Source organism: Cupressus sempervirens, chromosome 3 (assembly GCF_028749045.1).
Source record: "Cupressus sempervirens isolate cs-2001-9-10 chromosome 3, ASM2874904v1, whole genome shotgun sequence".
Taxonomy (NCBI): Eukaryota; Viridiplantae; Streptophyta; class Pinopsida; order Cupressales; family Cupressaceae; genus Cupressus; species Cupressus sempervirens.
Genome location: NC_143120.1, coordinates 312,625,319 through 312,637,236, shown reverse-complemented (window position 1 = coordinate 312,637,236; position 11,918 = coordinate 312,625,319).

The window sequence follows — 11,918 nt, the reverse complement described above, 5'->3', positions numbered from 1 at the left end:
CCTCTCTACTAGTAAGTGTTGGTGGTTGTGGAGGGATCCTTCTTCCTCAACTCTTAGGAAGGGCCTATCCCTCCTTTGCTCTTTTCTTGAGGGATTATTTGGTGCAACTTCATGGGTTTGTGGTACCATTCTGTGCTTGGCTTCCACTCTCAATCTTTTTCTTGGAGGGTTGAGGTTTCCTTATAACCATCTCTTAGAGAGATTCATTGATGCAATGGAGTTGGGTGGTCTCATGGCCATTTTTTGAAGGGTGTATTCCTACTCTTCTAGATCCTTCTTTGTATGACTACTATAGAGGTGGAGTCAAACCTTATATTAGTGAATTCTCTTCTACTAGTTTTTACCAAGGTTGTAGGTGAATGGGTTGTTAGTTTTCTCTTTATTGATGGATTATCCTATGGAGGTGGTTGACTTCTTGTAGATAGTGGCTAGTAGAGATACTATGGTGTCTTTCCCTGGCTTAAGAAACTATCTAGTATGAGTTTATTCGAGAGGTTTCCTTATATATTCTTCTTCATTGTTCCTCCTTTTTTTAGGGCTAGAGGGCCTCTCATGTTGTTAATTTGGGGTTCTTGCATGAACCCCTAGTTTTGTGTTTTTTGGGACCTAGTCCCACATGATTGTAGCTCCATTCAAAATCTTTTTGAATCCACCTCTAATGGATTCCTTTCATCATGTCATTCAACTTTGATGTTAATTTATTGTTGGGTTCGGGTCATCTAATCACACTTTATGTAATCAAACATTAGTTAAAGATATGTGTAATTGATTCATGTAAAAGAATTTTATTTATTATAAAAAATCAAATGGTCAAATTATCAAAGATTCTACCACAATGTTCAAAAAATATTAAATGTTGTTTCAATATGTCAATATGAACTTAAATTATGTAAATAAAATATATGTTAAAACTTTCAAGTTATCATTGATATCAATTAAATTTACTAGAGTAACATAGATGAGATTTGGTACTTATTAGTACTTGTGGTAGGTTAAGAAAGCACTATTGTATCATTTTATGAATTTCTTCTATTAATTCATGATTAAAATTTTCCATTTGTGCCAATCATTTTTTTTAACTTTTTATATTTAATTATAAATTTTGATATTCCCTATCATATAAGGTTACCATGTTTTCAAGTTTATAATTGATATCAATTGATTTTGAATTTTGTGATTGGCTAACCAAATGAAAACCTCCAATATGCCATTCGCATTGATCCATCAAATGTCCATTTTTCTCTAAAACTATTTTTCAATGAAGAAGCACATTATTTAATAGAAAGTGTGTCATTTGTAAGATATAAAAATCTCTCTCCTATATTTTTTCTATTTTTTCTCATTCGTGGGAAAAGATAATCCAAATATAATGAGTGCATTAAATCATGCCAAACTATGTAGTTTTTCTTCTTCACCAATAACTATTATGCATAAGGAAATTTAGAAGTGATGTTGGAATTTATTAACAATTTAATAAAAATCACATATATAATAGTATAATTATATTATATATTTAATTTTATTATTATTCTTTAGAAAATAATAAGAATTAAAATAAAATAAAATTTTTGACTTTAATTAATTATATATTTTAATTTATTATGATTTATTTTATTTTATTAGAGGTTAAAATTATTTATTATTAGAACTATACTTAATAAAACAAATTGTAATGCCCCGCTTAGGAAACTAAAATAAATAAACCTAATATGTTACAAAGTTCACTGAATTTTAATTTTCTAAGTTTATGCAATATCAAAGTAACAACATGGAAGCAATAAACACAAACACAACAATTACACGTATGTCATTACAATACATATTGCATTTTTTAAGGGATCATTCACGTTGAGTTACGTTTAAAAAAGTTTTATTAATAGTTTAAGTCTTAAGCACAATGTCCATAATCCATAAATGAATAACCAGATACCTAATCTCATAAGCAAATGCATAAATAAAAGCAATATGATAAAGTACATCCAAATAATAACATCCACTGCACATGTCATAGGGTATGCAATAATAAATAGAAGTACATCAATATACAATACAATATCTTGTATGATCTCGAATACAAGATACATAGATACAAAATATGAATAGAAACTCTCCAACACAAGAACAAGAATGATGACGGTATGTTGCATCAATGAACATCCAATCATTATTAATCTGTGAGAGAACCCAATCGTAAAAAGTCACTTCCTCCCAGTCTCGTGGCAACCTAATCAAGCAGCACTCCCAATGTGTGAGGAAGATGACAAATTATCCACACACAGGGATAACCAAATCTAGGCAAGGATTTTTTAGAGCCAAATCTACCTCAAGGGTACACAAACTACTGATAGTTCAAAAGATAACCAAAGTTGGAAAGACAACCAATCCAATATCACATTTCCAAAGTCAACATCTAGATACCAAATACAAGTCAAGTATCAAAACCAAAGAAAATACAATCACTAAAATAATATCCACTTCCAAACCAAATGTCAAAATGCCAAAAGAATAATAACCAACAAATAGATCATTGTCATCAATGAAAGTAAATCATCAATCATAAATCCAACAATAAAAACACCACCAATTAATAACTAATAATCATCAATAAAAGACAACTATCGATAATAAATGACATCCAATCAACAAGTAATAATTCACAACAAATACACCATCCAAAGTAGCATCTACAAGTATACCACAAGTGGTAGATATATAAAATCTATGGAGGAGACTCGGGCTACAAACTAGGGAGTGTCATCACATGATCAAACTACTTGAGTTACCGTAGCCTGGTCACTTTGGACCCCAAACCCTCAATGTGACACATGCAGAATTGGAATATCCTCTCAAGAAAATGAGGAAACCAGTCATACCTCTCACTAGGTATCATCCCATTCCCATCCTTAGCCTATACAAGTACTCAAAGCATGAGTGGTGAAATATCTCTAACTTATCTTTTTAATTTATCTCAAGGTATAAGCAAGACAAAATTTAAATTAGTATGTTATCACTTATTACATGTAACTTGAGATAGGTTATCTTGGTACTGAACACTTCAAGTTCCAAACCCCTTTTGTAAGTCACTCCCAAATGCATGCACCTAAATAACCTCTCCTAAGTTTGTAAAGAACAATTGTGTCATGTACCACAAGAGGAATATTGATAGAATTCAATTCCTTAACAAGAAACCTAAAAAATAATATTGGTTCTCAAAACCCAAGTTCTAATAAATTCTTAACAAAATAGATCTCATAAACATAATTTTCACTTTGAATCATAAAGAACACCATGACACACAATCAAATAATGTCATTAAAGAAACTCAAAGATGCCTCTGGTGTACATCCTAACTTGGCCAACTAAACAACCCAAAAAGAAAACCATCATGAAAATAAACATCACAAGACTATAAATAGAATATTAAAAAAACTCATAATTTTTCAGCCATATGGTTTAATTTCATCATTTGTATTATTTTGTTTGAGGCGTAAAGATGTGTTTGGCAATAAGGTAAGAATATACATGTTAATATAAATTGTTATGCTAATATACTTATTTAAATATCAAATCTCTTTGTGCATATAAAATGTCATGTAATATTATCATGTTATTAATTTAAATGATCTTAGGTTATAAGTGACTTAATTAATAACATAAATATATATTGTTGGATCAAATATAATAATATTAATTTCATTTCAAAAGTATTAATTTGATTCTCATTCAAGTCTAATATTAATAGTTACACTTTTTTATTCATAGTGTAATTATAAATAACTCAAACTTAGAATTATAATTTTAATTGAACTATATATAACTTTACTTATAATGTCAATTAATTATAACCAGATGACAATGTAGTGAACTCTAGTATAACTTCTCTTAAAATATAACTAGATCATAATTATATCCAACCATTAGTTTCACTAACCTTGTGTAAATAGATTTTTTTTAATTCACTTATAAAAAAGAAAAATTAATAATATTTATTATTTAATTATTTAATTATCAAAATAAATAAATAATAAATTTCATTTTTAATTTTTAATTTACTTTTTTAAAAATTAAAGTAATACATAACAACAATATAAAAAAAAAACTATAAATCCAAAAATTAAATTAAATTATTTGTAGAATAACAATAAGCATGTAGTTAAAGGAAAAATGGTTGTACAAAATAAAAATTTCAATATATAGGCAAAGCTAAACTCAAAGGGATGTTATACAAAAACAAAGTATGTGATAAACAAACTACTCCTATTAGAAAATAGTTTTGAATCCCCTCTTGGCTTTAGAAAATAGATTGAAGGAGTAATTGAACCCTAGGACAATGCAACATTGCCATTAGGAATCAATTAATGCTACTCTCAAGTCATATATACTAGCTTCTTGCAAAAATAAGGAAGAATGCTTTGTAAAAACAAAATATGCAAAAATTAGTAGGGCACCAGAAAATCCAAGACACTCGATGTGACCCTCAAAAGAGTAGAATAAAGAAAGATCAAAATGAAAACCCTAAAGACACCATTTAAGATAAGGAAGTTAATAACAAGGAATGAATTACAATCAAAAATTAAAAAAGATTGTAGAAGAGGCAATCTCGACAAACCTCCAATCTTATTTGTAGTAAACCTCCCTTGAATAAAATTTCAAAATAAACAAGATATTGCTTGATAGTAGGAAAGGTAAGGATTTAGGAAGAACAATTGAAACTGATCATAATTTTATCAAACCCCTTCAAAAAGAAGCCCTATGTTAATGTTAGTGTAGTTTTGGTCAGATAAAACTTACTCTGTGTGTGTGTGTGTGTGTGTGTGTGTGTGTGTGTGTGTGTGTGTGTGTGTGTGTGTGTGTGTGTGTGTGTGTGTGTGTGTGTGTGTGTGTGTGTGTGTGTGTGTGTGTGTGTGTGTGTGTGTGTGTGTGTGTGTGTGTGTGAGAGAGAGAATTAACAAACTATTATATTAAATAATAATGAACAGAAATACCCCATAAAGGGACATGTATATCCATATTTCATCTAATATAAGAGAGATGGCTTCCATTTGGAAAACACATACCACAAAAAGGCAATGTAATTACATATGCAGTGATCCAAGAAAATCAACATAGTATTAGAGCTAGGCTGTGAATGAATACAAATGGAAACATGATGCAACAATTTATCATTGCTCACCATTGATCTTTCAAACATGTAAATAGATAAGGAACAAGACATGTATAAATTAGCACTATTGCAGGCACAAAGAATATTCTTTGTATTGATTGTACGAAAAGTAGACAGCTAGATTTTGAAGTCGTTAAGAATGGTCGATCACATAGACTTGTGTGCATAGATTATGAAAGATAAATTAGAGAGATATGATATGCAAATTTGAATAGGATATACATAGAATTGTGTGAAATGTATATGCTAAGAAAATATTCTAAAAGAATGATGTGGACAAAAAGAAGCGTATATAGTTGGTGTACATAATAAGTAAAGAAAGGTTAAAAGAAACAAACTATATTAAAATCAAATATCACATACATGATGTGGAAAGAAGAAAAGACTATAAATTGGCCCAAAATTCTAAAGTTTATGCATAAAAATCAAGACATTCAATCTGATTTAAAATCCACCTACATGGGAAATGCCTCAAGTGCTATGTTGGGAAATGTAAATTTTATAAAATTCAAAGAATAATACAGTCATCAAATGAAAAATTGAGAGAGGAGTAAAATTATTTGAAATGTGGCATGAAAATAAGGAAGGAAAGGAATTGGTTATAGAACATATTCACTGCCACATCACCTTTGGTAATATAAACCACATAGGTACATTTTGGATGAACCCCACAAGATTAGTCATGCTCATATGCCCACCTTGGTGATTTATTAGATGATCAGGCACAATTGGAATTTAATGGAAGACCCCAAAGATAATAACCTTGGTCTTACACAATTAAGGTAATGTATGGTTTTATATAAGCCCCTTTTATCAAAAGGTGTTATAACAAGGGCAATAGAGGATGGAGCTTTGCAACTACACAACCTCCTTGGATGTAGTGTAGGCTTCATGGCCTCTTTTCCTTCCTTTATGTGGATGCACTTCATCTTTTTTGCTTTGTCATGTCAATTATGGCTATCATTTTTGTTTCGCTTTCTTTTTTGCCTGTGTGTAGTTTCTTTTATCTGTTAAAGTTTTGAGAGTTCCTGAATAAGGTTTAATCTAATGTCATCGGAGCTAACTCCTCTCAGCTCCCATCCTACCTTGCCCATGTCTAAAGTTGGAGGCCCTTCTAATGATGGAGGGGATAATGCAAAGTTGGAATGTCCAAGCAATAATTGCCATGAAAACGTGTAGAAGGGAGATGGGGTTTCTTAGCCGTTGTATAAAGATATTCTATCTAAGAAATCTAAACTTGAATGTCCACCTTCAGCTACTTTTAATGGAGTTTTTAATGAGAAATTCGGTGGATGTTAAAGGACCACAGTCAACGGAGATAGATGTGAAGGAGAACCAGCTAAGGATGGAGTCTGAGACAATGATGGAACTGGTAAGTCTGTCCCTAATGACTTCAAAACTTTTTCTTTATCTCCTAATGAAGGTATGGTTATTTTTATTAGGAAGGAACATACTAAATTGAAGGACATTTCCATTTTATTTGCTTGTGTTGATAAAAAGTCACTTCCTTCTCGTAAGTTTTTTGATGACCAAATTGCTAAAATTTGGGGGAAGAAATTACAGATTCAAGTAAGTTTCTGTAGAATGATCCAAAATGGGCTTTTTGTGGTTTTTCTTAAAATGCATGGAATGCAGGAGTTTTGAAGAAAAAATATTAGAATGTTCGTAGGTTTCTTTTTAGGGCTTATCAATGATCAGTTCCTCAAGTAAGTTTGAGCAAGTGGTTACCCATTCTCCCCCTAGATGGGTTGAGATTAAGAATCTATAACTAGAATTCTAGTCATTTATCCCATAAATTGTTCAACCTTTAGGTTCTATTCTTTAGGTCGAGAATGCAAGATACACCTTATCTTGAATCTAAATGCTAGAATATTTCTTGCTTTAGCACCCGATATTGAATTCCCATAATTTATTTCCATGAGTTTAGAAGAAGAAATTTTTTTTATGGGAAATCTCTTTATTAGGGAACCTAGGTTCATGTTTTCATTGTAACATGAATGGTCATACGAAGAAGGATTGTCTAGCCCTTGTTAATTTGAAAGATCCTAGATTTGAATCCTTGGCTAAAGATAACCCGATATTGAATTCCCAGAATTTATTTCCATGACTTTAGAAGAGGAATTTTTTTTTATGGGAAATCTCTTTATTAGGGAACCTAGGTTCATGTTTTCATTGTAACATGAATGGCCATACGAAGAAGGATTGTCCAACCCTTGTTAATTTGAAAGATCCTAGATTTGAATCCTTGGCTAAAGATAACCCTAAAAATGGTGATAAATAGGAAATATCTAAAAAAGATGATACTATCAGTAATGATTCAATGAAGGATATTAGAATAGATGTTAATGTTGATTTTGTTAATGCTTCTAAAGATGTGTTAGTCAGTGAGGTTGTTTCTAAGGCCAGGGATGTTGGTAAGTTTTGTAGTTTGGATAATCCATTGTTTGAAACTAACTTTGAGGTTGTGCCTACCCCAAGTCTTTCTACTTCCAAACCCCTAACTTCTTATCAACTTGTATCTCCTTTGGTCATTGAATGTGGTAATATAGAGGTCCGTGTTATTCCCCCTAAGATTAATGCTCAACAATTAGCTCTTAATACCATTAATGCCAGAGTTGAGGGTGCTAGGAGGAACACTAATGGATCCCTAAATGGTAATAAGAACCTAGTGAAGCACTAAAATTTGTGGTGGTTAGGAATGGTAGTAGTAACCTAGATATTGTTATGGAGGAGGAACCATTTACAAATGTTATTAATAAGAATGTAAAAAAAAAATGGTGGAAAGAAAGTCTATTTTTAATGAAAATAGGAGGAGTGGTAATGAGATGTTAGATTATTTTAAAAGATTGTACAATAAACCTAAATCTCTCCATCATAAATGATACATTTACATAGTTGGAATGTGTGTGGTTGAAAGATGGCTAACAAAAAATACTTGATTAGGAAATGGTGTAACAATCTTAAATTAAAAGATATTATTTGTTTACAAGAAATTAAGATTGTTTGGTTTCAAGCCCATAGTATCTTGAAATTTATTTGGGACCAATCCACAAGATTTTACACTAACCATCCCAGAGGCAAAGGTGGGTTGGCTATCATGGTTGGCCCACTTTGGGTCGACAAGATTGCTGAGAATGGTTTCTCTCCATGTCACAGAGCTATGTGGGTTTTGTTTAAACTTGATGATAGGCTTATTGGGGTCTACAAAATTTATGCCCCTAATGATTATAGAGACTGTGCTACATTATGGGAGTGGTTAACTTGTAATTCACCTAAAGCTCATTGGATTTTTATTGGTGATTTTAATATGATAGAGAATAAGGAAGATAAAAGTGGAGGCTTTGCACACTGTTGGAAAGGTAATGAGTTTTACTTCTAGTCTTATTTCAAGAGGAAATACAGAGTTTTTAATCCTATAGCTCTTCAATAGAAAAGATTCTCTAATATTTGGTTTACTTGGTGTAATAATCAATCTGGGAGGCAAAGAATCTATTGTCAGCATGATAGGATTTATGTGGAGGATTCTATGTTTATTATTGCTAATAAAGGTTTTGATAATCTTATTAGTGTTATTATTGCATCTCTTTCTAATCATCATCCCATTTATGCAAATATTCTTGTGGACAATGGACTTGGTAACACTAGGAAACATAAAAATAGTTTTAAACTCAACACTTTGTTACTAAACAATAAGGAGGAGGATGGGGCCATCCATATAGTGACACATTTATGTAAGTTATGTAACTCTGAGTTGAATCCAAGGGATAGATGGAGCCTTTTGGTGGACTTTGGGAGAAAATTCTATCAAATTATTGGTAAGAAAAGAGCTAGGGATAGAGATGAAGAGGAGCAGGTCATGTAGAGTTCCATGAATTCCATTGAAAGAGATCTTCAAAGTAAGGGTTGTGATCCTAATTTAGAGGAGAAAATTATATGGACTAAAGCCCATCTTAGAAAGATTGAACAATATAGGATAAGTGGGCAGAAAATCCAAGCTAGGATGAACTAGATAAAGGAAGGAGATAAAGGCTCTAAATACATTTTTAATATCATTAGAGCTAAACATAAGAAGCAATCGATTGAGTTTGTTCAAGTTAATGAAAATCTAAATAATGATCCTAGCTACATTAAGGAAGCTTTTTATAGAAAATAGATGAGTTTTCCGTTTCAAATATTTCTCTTCAGCTTGATTATTTTCCAAATATTAGAGCAGTAGTTTAGAAAGGATTATGAGGGATTTTTTGTGGTTTGATGGCTTAGGGAAAAAAAAAACACTGTGTTAAATAGGAATGGTGTTGTTTACCCTTAAGAGAAGGGTGGTTTGGGGATTAGTGACTTAAAAGATCAAGGCATGGCATTGGCTTATAAGTGGATCATTCAAGCTCTAAGTGGGGATGAACCATGGAAGGTTTTAATTAGAAATAATATCTCTAGATCTACTATCAAAAAAGGGAAAAGTTGGCAAAATGTTCAAATTTGTGACAAATTTTTTGTGAACTTTGAGTTATCAGTTTTTGGATCTAAAGTTTTTCATTCTCTATGGAAGGCATAGGCTCAGTTAGGAAACTTATTCCATTCAGGGATGTAGTTGATGGCCTCCCTCAATATTTTGTTTTGGATAGATCTATTTGGTGGGATGTCGAAGCTAATGATAAACCTCTTGCATTAACCCAAAGTTATTCTGAAAAAAATTTGAACAACTATGGAATTTCTACTATTGGTGATATTTTGGTTGACAATAGGCTAGGGTTGTGGAATGAGATTGCTGGCAAGTTCAACATTCCTAATTCTCAAAAGAAGACTTACTCCATCATTGTTAAAGCTCTAGGAAATGTCTTTCCTGGACATATTATGAATTGTAATTAGTTTATGCCGAATATCAGATGGAAAGATGGCAATCATTTTAATAATGTTTCTCCTAGGCATATTTATAGAATGTTTAAAGATTACTATTCTATTTTTGACAAGGTTAATCATGGCTGGGGGTTGGGGGTTTTGGTTGATAGACGGCCTCTTATCTTTTCCTTTTTTTGGCATTCTTAGTGTGAACTTAAGAAATCTTGTTTTAGATGGTTGTTTCTTTTAAAGAAGCTTGTTGTGGGTAATAATTTGCCTAATGGTCATGGTAGTCCTATTTTGTGTGGTGTTTATTTTGTCCATGAGTCCTTTGAGCACCTTTTTTTTAATGTACCTTTGCCAAAGGTGTATGGGCTATTTTTCTTAGGGTCACCCACAGTTTGTGATAGTAGGCCAGGTCTTTCCTGGAGTGAAGTGTTTGCTAGTTTTGTTAATGATTTTGATTTGAAAATGTACAAATTTTGGTATGTCTTTACTTGTGAAGTTATTTTGTTTCTTTGGAAGAAGAGAAATGCAGAGATTTTTTAGAAGAGAAGGAGAAAACTTGTTGAGTTTGGCTACATTTTTAAATTATGTCACAGGTTGTTGCTACTTTGGAGATATCCAAGGATAGATTTATGATGCTGATGTGGGAGGGAAAAATCCTAATTCACAAAGATGGTATTGTTTCATTTCAATATTTTGATATACATGAGGATATGCTCAAACAGAGAGAGATGGACAATCTTAACCAGTTTATTAAAGATCTTAATATTGGTGATGAAGTTAAATCTGGAAATTATATTTCCCATGATCATGTTGCAGATGGACAAAGTGGCTAGCCCAATATATGGGTTTTTTTTTAATGTTTGAAAGATAGGCCAAGCTGGTTATACAATTTATTTTTTATTAACTATCTTATAAATCTTGGTTTTGGTAGTTGTTGTTGTATACCACGTGTTGTAAAGAATTTCTTTCATTTCTAGTATCTATTTAGGATATATGCATATGCCACCCACTGAGCATATTTTGAAAATATTTTCTAAGATCCTCGACGTGTTAAAATAATTGTGATGTAACCAAGATGATTGCACTATGTTAATACAAAAAAAAAGATATATAAGACATACATAAATAATTAATATATATTGTTTCATATCATAATTACTTATGGAATTAAATAAAAATGGAGTTAAAGATAATACCTATATCATGGATTTTCGCAATCATCTTAGGGTCTAATCCTCTTGGAGCCATCTTCCAAGAAATACTGATGAATATAATCATTGAGTATTATGTTATCTTATTTCTATAATTCAAAATATAAAATGAAGAGTTATGTTATAATTATTTATGTTGTTAGTAATAGACATGAGTTAAATTACTAACATCCTAATTAATAATAACATTTTTATTTGTATTTCTATATGTAATACAAGGGTTATTTCCCTTGATCTTTTCCTCCAAGTATATTCTTGTAGGAAAAGGGAGATTGATATTAAATTTAAAGGGAGTTGACATTTCTTCTAAGGTAAAGGAGCTGTAAAGATTGGTGTTCAAAAGGAGTCTGACACATCCGTCGGAAAGAGTGAATAGAGGATATATTTCAATTAAATTTTGAAGATCTTGATCATATCAGAATCAAAGGAAGTTTTGAATTTTTGTAAACTTTTGGTGTCATATGTGTGACTATATGATTTAATGGGCCTATCCATGTGTATATCATCAATAGAAGTTATTGAAAGGTGATGATCTATCAATAACTTAACCTTCTATTGCAATAGACATTTTATGATGTCTAAATTAGATCATAATAGATTGTAAACTTGCATGGTGGGTTAAGTTCCTTAAACAAACAATGGCCATCTATTATGATGGACATCTTATGGTGTCCAAGTAGATCATGATAGGATGATAT